The 14,761-nt window shown below is 34.5% G+C and overlaps 1 pseudogene; it reads left to right on the top strand.

The window, feature by feature from the left end:
• Positions 1-574: 574 nt before the first annotated feature.
• Positions 575-825, top strand: LOC105077740 (diphthamide biosynthesis protein 3-like; annotated as a pseudogene).
• The last annotated feature ends 13,936 nt before the right edge of the window (positions 826-14,761 follow it).

The following is a 14,761-nucleotide window of genomic DNA, read 5'->3' on the forward strand; positions in this document are numbered from 1 at the left end:
TGAGGGCAAGCTAGAATGATGGGCCAAATCATACAAAATTAAATTTAATTGGGTTAATTCTAAGGTCACAACCAGTATCCAAAAGATTAACTAGCTGAAATAAAAGGTGGAGACAGCATGATTTAGCAACAGTATATGAGAAAAGGAGTAAGGATGACTGGTCCTGAACTAATTATTAATATGAGATTTCAATTTCAGGGAGATGTGACTTGACTTTGCTCTTTATGAATATACACAATTTTAAACCATGAAGTTTTCTTAGTTGTTCTTAATTAATTGTTTTGGCTTTACTGCCAGAAAACATGGAAAGGCAGATGTATTTTGCCTTATACATGTTTGTTAATAAAGTGAAAGCTTTCTTGTAACATTTGCAGCTTAGCAAAATATTTTTTAAAAAGGTAAATAGTGAATGGATGATTGTATAATTCTTAGTTTATACATCTATTTGGTCATTCATAACTCTGTTTATATTTATACCTCATCGCTTGGCCCCTGCTGGGGTGGTCAGATCAACCAGGTGGTGTCACTCAGAGGGGTTGGAGGGAGTGACAGCCCTTTGTCGGCCTCAGTGTTGATGGCAGTGTTTCGCGACGAGGTGGAGATTGAGGAATTCCAACATGATGAGGACTCAGAGATGTATTTCTGTCCTTGCTTGTGTGGGGATGACTTCTCTATCACCAGCAAAGATTTGGAGAATGGGGAAGATGTGGCAATGTATCTTAGCTGCTCTTTCATTATAACACTGATTTATGACAAAGATCATCCTTTATGTGTGGAGAAACAGTCCCAGACCCTTCTACCAACAAAGAATTAGTTAACTGCTGAAGAAAACTTTGGGAATCCAAATTCTGAACAGCTGGAAATAAGCCAAGATGGAAAAATCAAATGCAAAGCTACTGGCTTTTTTATGGGGACAACTGTTTTGTGTGGTTTGCTGTTCCAATGGAGTGTGGATTCTTTCCATCGACTGCTGAGTTTGTCTTTAATCAAGGAAGTGAGGTCACAACAGGGCATACCTGTATTTAGTGTTTAGAACTTTGAATTGGAAGTGATCTTAATTTTCCATCTGAACTGAAAGGAAGATAACCTCAAAATAGTGCTTTGCTTCTCTTAGTGTCATGATTTTAATATCTTACACCTAATTACTTCATTATAGAACATAAAGTGAGGGAGACTTTGGTTTCTTTGTTTTACCTTAAAGCTTGCCTTCGACAGACCTTTCAGCTTTCTTATTCAACCTGTGAGGGAGGCTAGGTGCATATCTGCGCTCCTGTCCTCTGCACTGGCCCTTTAACTCGGACTGTGTCTGTCTTTCAGTCTATTGGAATCATGGCTTTGCTAACAGAGAAGACCTCCCTTTAGGGGCCAGTGAGAAATATAGGTCCTTTAAAAAAAAAAAAAAGATTTCTTCATCTATATGATATTTTCTCCATAAAATAATAAAGCTTTTAGGTTTTAATTTGGCAGTATTTAGATGCCTCTGTTGGAAGATTTTGAAGGGAGCAGGCACAAATTAGTCATTTTTTAAAATGTTTTTGTGAAAATAGAAGAATGGAGAATCAGCTGGCAAAAAAAAGTGACTCTTCAGGGCTTTGAGTTACCTGACAAGGTAAAGTATGTTAAAGATGTGATATGGAAACTTTTGATTCTAGGCAATCTCTTAAACCTAAGTTTCTTCACGAACTGTTGAAAAGTGCTGATTTATCAGAAGAGATGAAACTCATATAAACTGAAACTGTATCTTAGGGTAATTTCTCAAAGGGAAAGTATTCACTAATATATAAATACACACAAATTTTAATTTTGAATGAGAAGTATATTTATAGTAGCTGTAACTTTGAAAAATTATCACATTTAATTACATTTATCAAAAAAAAAAAAAAGACTCAAGGGGACTTTTTCTCATTTGTTATGTCATCACTTTTTTCTTCCCACAAAGACTCAGAATATCATCACCCTCAGATCTTTAGACTTCATGTGGTTGAAGATGAGATATACTAAGTGCTGATTATCTAAGTTTGAGAAGAGAAGAGAGATAATATATTTGAGTAATTGCCCCTTGGCCTGTAGGCATCCTATTTGTTGCCCTCTGTCCAGCTTCACCTGTTATCACCCACCTTAGAGGAAAATTCCAGACGAAGGACTATCCGGCAAGAGTTCAAGGGCTCTCTGCCCGCTCCAGCCCTGCAGACCTCATCCCAGTCCACTGTGTGACATGGTCAATTATGAAATACTTTCCCTTTTGTATTGCCGAGGAAATACAGAAAAAACTTCTCAGGTGTGCCTGAAATAAGGGCTAAATAGATCGTAGCCTTAAATATTGGAGCATTGGACCAGATTCAGCCACAGGTGTTACCTATTCAAATCCTACTTACTTGTTTTTTACATCTATTTTATATTAATTTGCTATTACTTTTTAATGAAGAACCAAAATAAGGGTGAAAATCCAGTAGATAACTCTTAGTCCTAACAGGGGTGACTATGTATTCTCTCCACTCCTGTCCTCTCTGTGGGAGCCTCAGAATCAATCTGAGTATTTCAGGGAATATTTGACAACTCCACACTTAAAACAAGCAGGATTTCCTTATAGGAAACTAAGAATCCAGCCCCAGAACACCTTGGGGTGCAGGGGAGGGGGAGGTCCTGGAAATCTTTCATTCCCTGAAATTCAGAGGCATTCTGTTCTAGAAACAGCGTAGTGTTTACAGCCACAGGCTCTGGGACCTGGCTACTTGGGGTTGGATCTGAGTCTGCTAATTAATAGCTGTGAGATCTTGAGCAAGTTACTTACCATAGATGTGTTAAACAAAATAAATATTTTCTATTATACTATAATTATTAAAATCAGTGGTGCTACTTAATATAATCTCTTAGAATCCTCAGTTATTTATTTTTATAAGATTAATATAAAGATACAACAGGTAATCCCAATTTTCTCTCAAAACTTAGGTTGGGGTGGATTTTCTCCATAAGTTATTAATTTTTTCTTGTTTTTTTTTAATGCTATCCTACTTTTAGAATGGCTTTAATAAATGTTCCACTTATCATCAGAACAAGACTCTTACAGTTGCTGCCTTTCAATTCCCTTCTCTTAATGAGAAAACAAAGCTGAAATGGATTGTTTATGGAAACATTCACAACAAGGTCTTAGGATGGTGGCTGTCATGCTACCATTGAGTGTAATATTCTAAAAGTGAATACAAGTCTGCTATCACAACCAAGGCACAATTTACATTTCAAAGCCCTTTTATGAGTTCCATAGAATTACAAAGACTGCATCATATTCTGTTCAAAGATGCACTGAAATGCTATGAAGAAATTTCTTGAGGACTGCAGTTTGAAGCATTTTGAAGAGCTTTTCCTTAAATTCTCTACATATTTTTGTAAGACTAGAGAGAATACTAATTTCACTGCGTGTGACATACTTGATACTTGAAAAACAGAAATATACAATGTTTCTCATGCACAACTTTGATGATACTTGACACCCAGTGTTTCCAGTTATTATGTCTCTTAGCATCAATGATCTATAAACATATGTGTAGTTTGGAATTTTCTCTATCTGTATTTGTATAATTTTCTTTCAAGTTTTTCTTTAGTTTGTGGTACTTTTTCTCAGGCTGATCATCATTTCCTATCACTTGGTCCAGCCAGAGTCTACTCAGTATTGATTCTAGTCATCTCTTCTTTAGCTTTCTAGTCCCACCTCTGAAATAGTTAAAAGAGCTCATCACTCTTGCAGCAGTGATTACTGCCCTAGTTCTAACTAATTCCAGTCATGCTTATTCTTTGATAACTGTGAAATCTCAAGTGAAATATCCCCGTTAAGCCTGACAATGTCCTTCATGACATCACCAGGATTAGGGATCAAAGAGAAAGATTCTGATCATCAGTGTTCTTGTCTGACTTTTACAATATAATTGACATGAGACGATTTCTCATGTCTGGGATTTCAGTTCACTTTTTCTGCATGACTTCCAGTAAAAACTTTTGAGGAGGTGACAATGAGTTAGCAACTATATTTTTAGTTATTATCCAAGAGTTAGCTTCTCCGCCACCTGGCCCATATAAGAAGAATACATTGCCCCCAACCCACCCATTTTGCTCCAGGTACTGGTAAGATCAATGCATTTTAATGCATGTATGCTACTCATTGATTCATGGCTTACTCATATGTCAGAAATAAGTTGATATTCTCCAGAGGCTGTACCATACAGTAGAAAAGGCCCAGATATTCAAATCACTTATTGTTAATATGGGTTTTAACTATTACTTTGCATTTCAGTTTTTTTCATATTTAAGATGAGAATGTTTTCCTCACAGGTTTGTTGTGTTAAATGGGATGCTAAATGTAAAGTACGTAGTACAGTACTTGGGACAGAAAAATTCTTGACTAAAGGGTATTACTACTGGCTTGATGTTGTGGTCTATTATCATCATCAAGCATCATTATCACCACCACCACTACCACCATCATCACCCATGTCTGGGAAGGCACTGTTCCTCTACCATTCTTCCCACAGGAAAAACCTAACACAATAATAAAACCCCAAGTGGTTTTAATGGATCTCAAAAAAGGCTTTAGTCTCAGCTGTCTGGATCTCTTGAAACATGGCCTGAGAAGAGTAGTAGGTGCAGAAATCTTCACTAGAACTGTCTTTCTTTATTTTATTTATCCCAAGGACCTTGCCATCTAGAAGCTGGTAGGTGGTGTTCATCACACACACACACACACACACACACACACACACACACATCTTCTTGATCTGTTGTTTAAAGTTGAACTTGTGCCCCTGAGAATCTCTCCTGCTACAGACAATGTTTAGAATCTGTCCTGAAGTACTGGCTTCAATCCTGGAGAAAATAACTTTGCAGTTCAGAAACAATGGTCTAAATCATACATCTGTATGTCCTAAATTATAAACTGATCTGTCTGTTGGAGGGCCATGCGAGCTTCTGAGGAGATGTATTATTATTAAGCTCGCTCTGTTCTCATTGAAAATGGAAACTTTTCCAAACTATTTACACAGGAAGATTAGACTGGTGTGATGAGTGTTTTGGAGGAAGACCACAGAGGTAATGTGCCATTTTCATCACATCATATCAGGAGTACCTACTGTCAACATGACTTATTACTGTTGATGTGGACCTTGACTGTGTGTCTAAGGTATTATTTGTCAGGTTTCTCCCCTGTAAAATTGCTCTTTTTTCATCCCACCTTCCATGTGGTACTCTTTGAAGAAAGTTTCTATGTGCAGTCTACACTTAAGGAGTGGAAAGTTATGCTTCACTACCTTGAGGGCAGAGTGTCTATGTATGTTATTTGGAATTTTTCTACATGGGAGATTTCCCCCCATTCATTTATTTATTCAGTTATTTATTCATATTGATATGGACTCATGGATATTATGTTATGTTTTTATGCTATTGGGAAATAAAGACTCAGAAGAAAGCAGGAAAGAAGAAATTAAGAGATGCCTAGTTATTTCACTGAAAGTTTATTTTCATTTCGAGTACGAGTGAGCAAAAATTCAGAACTATTCCCTTTTTTTCCCTACTAGTCAGGCTGATATATGTAGGCTATTTCCACAATTTTACAAAATGTAAAATATATGTATGGCGTTAGGATTTGTATTTTAAAATAAAATACGTGTATCTGAGGGCTCTAACCTCCTTAGCCATTCTCTGTCAGAAAATGTTGAGAGCATAAGACTGAACAGAATATAGCAACATGTAATTTGTATCAGAACTTTTGATGTTATCCTAACAAAACCACTAAGAAGTTTTATATGTCACCAGGTAGAGTAGATATTTCAAAGTGGGGGCAATTTACTTCACTATTCCTGAAATAAAAATCTAGTAATTGCTTCAAGATTTCCCTTTAAAGTTAATTTTGTTCTTAAAGGAGAGACTTATAGTTCTGATTTTATATTTTCTATGTCAGATTGGGAATTTATGCTCTTCTGATTCCATGATAATGACCAATAGTAATTGTATTCATTCCCAAATCTGTTTATGCTGGTTAAACTTGTGTTTTTAAATTCCAATCTTTAACTGAATATTACAAAAATCTGAGTGTATTAAAACAGTAGTTGTTCCTATGGAAACTGAACTTAATACTATGGAAAGACTTGTTAAATGTATTTTGCTGAATTAGGTAGAAATTTAAGCTGGGTAAAATACTAAGAGGACAATTGTAAATTGAATTTTTAATTCATGAATTGTAGAAATATTATCAATTCAGATTACTTAGCAAGTATTTAATTTTTTATTCTGTTTTAAAAAATTCAAATTGGAAATCATAGGCAGCACATTATAGAGGTAGTAAGACTACACAGCTTGTCTTGTGTGGGACTGTTTTATGGTTGGCAATTCCACGTCCTATTTGATTTAGCATTTTTACTAAAACTAAGTATTATCATTAACAGTTGCATTAAAGTAGGCCAGGGTGGGTTAGACCTCTATTTTGTATTGGAAGCTTCTGCCATGGCCTTTTTACTGGTATGTGAGATGCATGTGCTGTAAACAGAGATGACTTATTGGACAAATTTTGTCTTAGATAAATATTAACTGAAGAAATGTATCCTGAATGTAGGCAAAAGAGCAATACTTTGAAAATATTGTGTTGAAATATTTACAAATTTCAAAATGAAAAAATTACTGTCTGTAGAAAGAGTATTTTTTAATTTAAAAAATGTTATGCCTACACAGAAAAGTTCATTGACAGTGTTAATATTTTAAAATTTATTGACTATAAAATGCAACTTTGAAGATGATTGTAGGCAATTTTGTGGGAAAAAAACACAGTAAAACAAACAAATCAGTAAAACCATATTAGAAAAAATTACATCAGTTAGAAAAATACCATGACCCAGGATTAGACAGATTTGGCTAAGAAACTGATTAAAACATGTGAATGCATATCAAGACTACTTAATTATTCTGCTTATTGTATTTTTAAATATTCAGAAAATTAATATGAAGATTTAAAAACATTTGTTTTAACATTTGTGCACATACATTATTTTTAGCAAGAGATAAATTTTTAAAATAAAGCTATTTGTCTGTCAATAAGTAAATATTTGAAAAAAAACTATCCAGCTTTAATTACTTTAGTAAACTCTTTCACTCTCAAAGAGTCTACGTTTGGATGATAAACTATATGGTTAACCACAATACTGATGTGGAACTCTAGTAAGTGATTCCATAATCAATGATCCCTTGGTCTTCATTTTACAGATTGGTGAAAAATTGTACAATTCCATTCCTAAGCAAATATACAGTGGTTAACGTATTTATACATCCTTTTTTTTTTTTTGCCTGTAATTATCTGTTTCATTAATTTACAGGCTCAGTTGGGATTAGTTTCAGTTGTGCAGAACAAAATCAGACAGAAGAAAATAGATGGACATTTATTTCAATCTCAATATAAAAAGTAGTATGTGGAGAAGCTAGAATTTGATCCAGAATCCGTGTTCTTATTCACTGTACGGTGTATCGTAGTTCCAGTGCATTTAATTGTAAGTAACTGTGAGACATGTTATCACACATACAAAATTAGTCTTCGATGGTGACATATATAGTTGTGTTTGAGCTTCTTTTCTTTTCAAAATAGCCTGAATTCTTTTGGATAAGTTAGATACATGCTCTACTTTCATAGTGTTAATTTAAGTAAGTATTATTGAATACTTAATATATCAAAAGTAATCCATGAGTTGTAGTGGGATATAAAATGAATAAAGTATGATTTCTGTCTCTAAGTATCTTAGATTACAGTAAGCTTAAAGATAATCATCATCATTTAAGCCTGGGACATAATTTTATTGTATAAGTTGAATAAATTTCAAGAAACTTCTGGATCTATTGGCCAGTAATTCTCCTAGGGAGCAAACATCAATTACATAAAAATTAAAAAATTTCCAATAGTGTATGCCCTTTTTTACATTTAAAATAAAATCCCAGTTCAAGTTTATTTAATAAAGATGCTGTCCTAACTGGCACACTGGAAGAAAACAAAGATAGACCCTTTCATCACATCATGTATTAAAGTAAATTCCAGATGGACCAAAATTTTAAAAAAAGAAAATATTGAAAAACAAAAAACCCAAGAAGGGGGAGGGTATAGCTCAGTGCCTGCCTAGCATGCACAAAGTCCTGGGTTCAATCTCTAGTACCTCCAATAAAAATAAATGAACCAACCAACCAACCAACCTAACTATCCTCCTCCAAACAAAAACAAAACAAAACAAAATGAAATGAAAACAGGGCGCACAGCTGAAAACAAGATAGGAAACTTAGGAGCATAAAGGAAAAGGCAAATATAATTCACCATATAAACATAAATATAACTTAATATGACAAAAGACACCAGGAATGAAGTCAAAGCATGAATAATGTGAAAGAGCAATAGTGGAAATCACAGATCAAAGGTTATATCTGCAATATAAAAAGATTCCTACAAATTGTTGTATGTATAAGTGCTCTTCTGCACTATACAATTAACATGTGCAGATTCCTTGCTCAATTAGCTCGATTTGGGTTGAGGGTGTCTATCTCTGTACATACAGAGCGGGTTAGCTTCCTATCAAGGCAAAATACCAGGTATGCTGGCACTTTTTTTTTTTTTTTGCAATGTAGTGAATAGTTTACCTCCTTTATCTCTGATATCTAAAGCATGTATTGTGAACCTCAGCTAATATCACAGACTAGATGCCATACATACGCAGTGAGAGAAAACAATTTATGCTGACCATCAAGCTGCTTTGAGTAAAGTTCTCTTAAGACATCTGATATTTGAGAAGTTTTTTCCATTCTTTGGTGGAGTCATCAGGGAACAGCGTTTCTAGGCCACAGTATCTCATCCTAGTATCCTTTTATGTTTTGCTCTGACTTTATTGGGAGAGTCTGTAATTGAAACCTGCATGTGAGTGCCATTTCTGTGCCTTTTATAAGGTTGTAATTGATGAAATGACACAGTTTTACAGTGTTAGTCAGGCTGTGATAGTCCAAAGATGAGTTAATTTCTGTTTAAGTTTATTCTCAGGAATAAGGTTGCTTTTGCTGGTGAATTTATTTTTCTTTTAAAACTTACTCTCACCAGGAAACTTTTTAAAAAAAGAAATCAAATACAGTGCCCCAATCAAGCAATTAGTTTCTTTTGGAAATCCTGTAACAGCTAATCCCATTTATCTTTTTAGATGGTCAACCATCTGCTTTGAACTTTTTAAAACTATAATTCTCAAGTTTTACAATGTTTTTAATTTATAAAGTCATGTAAGTCATTTTGGAAGCAGAAAACACAAATCCTTCATTTTATATGCAACAAAACTGAGGCTCAGAAATGCTAATTGGCTGGTCTAGTCTACTGTTAATTTATATTTGAACCAGGGCTAAGGACCTCCTCCCTGGACTATCAGTATAGGACATACCCCAAGTTTCTCTCTAACTTTCTGACTGAGGTTTCATGAGACATTATTCTTCCAGAATCAGGCAATTGTAGATTCTAAGGTTTGACAGCAAATCTCAATTTCTAAATGGGTCTTAGAAGGCAGCTTTAATTTTTAAAAGGCAGTTCCTAATGTGGTTTAATGCTTTTCTAAAGGTATATATTAAGAGCAAGTAAAAATATATTTTGACTTCTGATTATATTTTTATGACTTGACTTCAGAAGACTTAAATGTAATATATGCTTATAAATGATATATATATAGAATGTCACATATTTCTCCTAAAGTAACTTATCAATCCTAGTTTATAAGAAAAAACACCTCTCGATACAACTCTGGTTATAACCAGAAGAATATATTTTAGGGTTTTTCTTTGTAACCTCTTCAGTTTCATCTCCATTTGATTCTCAGCCTAAGAATTCTTATATGTGGCAGGTGTCTCCAGATTTTCATAATACTCTACTCAAAACAACCAATTTTCTATGATTTCCTTTTTTAATGGTACTGCATACCATGTGACCTAACCCTTGATATCTGGATTACTAGTCTCCCAAAGGCTGCCTGCAGCATTCAGGCATTTGCCAAGTCAAAAAACTGTTTCTATCTGAGGGCTGCACAAAAGGAAGTCCTGCCTGTCCTTAGCTGCCAGTCTGATGGACCATTTCTCACCCATCCTCTCTACTGCAGATGAAGGATGTGAACAGGTGCACTGTTGGTTTTCCCTAAAGAATAAAAAAAGGACTTTTCAATTAAAGCACATCACCAGCCATGCTGAAATAAACATTTTTGAAAAAACAGAAGCTAAAATTATTGGAGGTGTCTTTTTATTTGTATTGATTCTCTTGAAGATACTGGAAACTATGTGCAGAAGAATTGAGCTAGGGTGAGCAGTGATGAAACACTGCCAAGTTGGTAGTGAATCATCATAACCACCACCAACACATGTTTCCTAGAGCTTCCCACAAGTCTGGATGGCACTAAGGTTGTTGCTATGGATTTAGTGTTTTAGTTTTATACTGTTGTGCAGGATTATGGGTGACAGCAGGTCATGGGTTTGTGGCAGGAAGAGTGGCTGCCTCTCCACTCCCAACCCAGTACAGGTGGTAGGTTTTTCAGCTGTGGGACAAATAACAAATGTGATCAGAATGTCTTGCCTTTTTATTTACTTTTTTTTTGTTCCAAAAGGTAGAAGCTGTCTGTAGTTCTGCTCAGTATTTCAAAAAGGTCATTTAGGTGAGAGGATGTGTAGTTAATAGATCTTAGAAAAAAGTTGAACATTAAAAATCATTAGGGATAAAGATTAACAAGCAAGATTACAGAATTAGGCAAATAGCAGTAGTAAGAAAAAAAATAAGTGATCCTGACTTCAGGTGGGCAGGTTAAATTTGGAGGGTCTCAGAAGTGAACAATATTTAGGCAGGTTAGGTAGGTCCAGGCAGTGAACATCCAAATTTGGGCATGTGACCTGAAGCACCGATTCTGTGACATAGATATTCCAAATATTCTTGCCAAAAGGGAGACCAGTATGATAGCCAAGAGACAGAGGTATAGGAAAGGTGGAGGTTGAAGTGAAGAAGGTTTTCATGAGACCAGAATCAGCCAGTGTATCAGAGACAAGAGGGACTTTAATAATGTTATAAAATATTACCCCAGAAAGAACTCTTCTTTTGTTCTTTCAGCCATGAGACTAAGTCTAGATTTCTAGGAGTGGGGACTCAACTGGTTACTGCAATGCTACACCTCACTCCTCACAATGCCTTGAAAGTTTATTTTATGTTACAGAGATATCAAGTTCTCCATAAACATTATTAGGTAACTTCTCTTTATCATTCATTATGGAAAATTTAAAATAAAAACAGAAGAGAGAATAGTATTAAGACCCATCAGCTGGCTTCAACAATTATCAACATACGGCCAATTTTATCTCAACTATAATCTTTTTATTCTCCCCCCCATCCCAGTGGATTATGTTGAAGCAAACCTCAAATAGCCTATTATTTTACCTGCTAAAATTCAGTATGTGTTGTAAAGAATAAGGACTATTTGTAACATCATTTCACCCCCCAAGAATTAACAGTCATTTCTTAATATCACTAAATATTCACTCAATATCCAAATTTCCCTGATTATTGCTTAAATTTCTGTTGATAGTTGGTATTTGAATCAGGTCCCAAACAAGGTCCATATTAAGCACACATACAAAGCATTTAAAGAGAACAATAAGGCTCTTTAATAACAGTTCCCTGTTTTCTTTTTTCTCCTTGCCATTTATTTGTTGAAGAAAACAGATCACTTGCTTTTAGAATTTCCTACATCCTGGTTTTAGCAGATTGCATTCCAGGATGTGTCATTTACCATGTTCCTCTCGTTTCCTGGATTTTCCATGAAAGGGCAGGTGGGTAGGGAAGCTTGACCAAATTCACGTTTGCTTTTGTTGCAAGAACACTTCATCACTGGTACAATGTATTTCTTATTGAATCACACCAGGAGGCTCATAATGTCTTGTTATCTCTTACTGTGATAAGATTGACCTGTGGGTTCAGATATTGTCAGCTGATCTACTGTCATAATTTCCCCAACAGCCCTTTATCTAATTGTTTCAGCAGCTACTGATGATGGTTGCCTAGGGTCATTATTTCATTAGGGTTGCAAAAGGGTTATACTCTAATCATATCATCCCATCTCTATTTATTGGCTAGAATTTACCCATAAAAACATTTTTATGGATCATTTCTATATTCTAGGAAATAGTTTGTATAGCAAAGACAAGGCAAATGTTTGATTTTTTTCTCTTCTTTATTTTTTCATTTTATTTATCTTGTTATAATTTTGAGGAAATTATTAAGCTCTTATCCTAATATAGCTCAATAAGGTACACACAAACCAGAGAAATGTCATAATACAGTGAGAAAACCAAGGACTCTAGACACATGGGAACCAAGGACCTTCATCTTGCCATTGTATCGTGTGTTGCGGTTGGTTTGAACCTGTGACATTTCCTTTTTTTTTTTTAATCTAAAAACTTTTAATCTAGAGAATCTATATATTATTTGCTTCCACAGAGTAGTTTGGAACCAGTAATATAATTTATCAAAATTTTTCATTCCTGTATTGAAACAATATAGAAACACTATATACAAAATAAAACACCATTTGAAAAAAATGTTTAACTGGTAACAAATTTGGAAAATGTTTTTGAAACAGATGTAAGATCCAAAGGATTAAAATAATAACCAGATTATATTTTTGAAAAAAAATTTTAATAGAAAAAAATGGGACTATATAGATAATTCACAGTAGAAACAATTACCAAAAACTTACAAAAAGATGTTTAGCCTCACTGATAATTAAGAAAATGCAAATCAAAACAATAAGAAAATATTTTTCAGTTAAAAGATTATCATAAACAACATCAAGTATTGCTGGAGAGGTAGTGAAATGGATATACTCGTCCACTGATAAGAGTAACACTTGAAGGATAATTTCACAGTATCTGTCACATTTGCTTACTGCTTATTACACAGCAATTATACTTTTTTGTTAGCTACCCTAATGTTCAAGGAGACATAACAAGGTTGTTTATTACAGCCTTGCCTGTGACACCAATAATTTCAAAATTACTTTAATCTAGAGAATGGTTAAATATTAAACTATAGTACAACGTTAACATGGAATACTAAGTGCAAGTTAGATTAGGTCAGATCTTAGGTCCTAATACCTGAGTATTAATGTGGCAGACATGTGACATTTCTGATACATGCAGTTCCTCTGTAGGCTAAAGAAATATATTTAATTATAAAGTCCACGTTTCTATAAAGAAATTTTTTTTTATTCCCCAAATTTCTGGGATTATCAGGACCCGTGTCTGCTGCCTTTATTGATAATACATTCTTAGTTCTGATAAAATATTTGTAATCCCTCTTGCTGCTCATTCTATTTCCTGTCATTTTTGTTTATTATTGAAAAGTCCACTGAATATCTGGCTCCATTTTATAGAAATAACTTCCCTATTTTCTGTCTTTTATCTCACCCTCTGACTTAACCAATCCAGTGATAACAGCTTTCACTGAGTTATCAAACACTTACTTCTGACAGAATATGTATTTACCCACTATTTTTTCACATTGATTCCGCTTCCTAGTAGTTAAGAGAACTTGGGCAACTTCTCTACAGCCTGAGTTTCCTCATTGTAAAACTGAGACCAATAAACCCAACTCCAGGGTGTTTTGAAGATTAGCAAAGATGATTTATGTGAAATTATCAATCATAGGACCATTCTTACATTCTGATCCTGCTGAGTACTTACTGAGCTCTTTTTGTAGTAGCTGCTGTGCTGAGTGCCTTAAGGATATGCCACCTAAAACAGATGTAGGTCTTGTTCTCATAGAGCTTCAATCTAATGGTGAATACCAACACCAAAATATACTTGCACTTATTCCATAGGTGCTCTGTAAATGATTGCTGAATTTGACCATTTTGTCTTTTCTGTTGGTGATTTATTTCTTATCTTCCCACTTACTACAATCTGATATTTAGTTCTGGTTCACTGCTATTTCATCTTGGCTTTCTTTGCTGGGTTCCAAAGATTAATATAGTACCGAGTCTTACTGTAGATTATCTATGAAATATGTAAGTACTATGTTGGGAAGCAGGGAATTTCCATTTCATTCATACACTCATCCATTTATCAAATACTCAGTGAGGCTAGAATATACAAAATGATTTCAGAGAAGATAGAGATGCTCAGACCAGTTTCCTTTATAAGGCAACAAAAGAGAGTTAATCCGAATTAGATAATGCCTCTTGTGTGTTTGACCATTATTGCCTGCAAATATTTGAGATGAAAGATTTGGATCGATATGTCTGATTTAATACACTAATAAGATACTAAACTTGAGATAGATTGGTCATATTTTTAAAAAATAATTTCCTTTAAAAATATAGGTAGAACTATGAGATAAAGAAATGAATAGGGAGTTTCACCTGCCAGAGCCGAACCATGACTTCTTTTTTTGTGCCTTTATAAGCAAAGTGGTGCAGTTGTTTCCAATCATTGTCCTCACCCTCACCCATATTTCTTTTAAAATTGTTTTTCTATTAATTGGCAATCATGTCTTTAGCTTGCTTGCTCTGTGTACTTAGTAGTATATTCTCTGTATTGACATGAGCCATTCTACAACTTACAGTTTAAAATATTTAAATATGTGTGCATGTGTGTGGGTGTGTGTGTGTGTCCATGTGTGGTTAAGATACTCATTGAGATGATTCAGAAATCTAATTTCTGTTCAAAGGTGCTAGTTGGATTCAGGTCATAT

Source organism: Camelus bactrianus, chromosome 2, assembly GCF_048773025.1.
Source record: "Camelus bactrianus isolate YW-2024 breed Bactrian camel chromosome 2, ASM4877302v1, whole genome shotgun sequence".
Classification (NCBI taxonomy): domain Eukaryota; kingdom Metazoa; phylum Chordata; class Mammalia; order Artiodactyla; family Camelidae; genus Camelus; species Camelus bactrianus.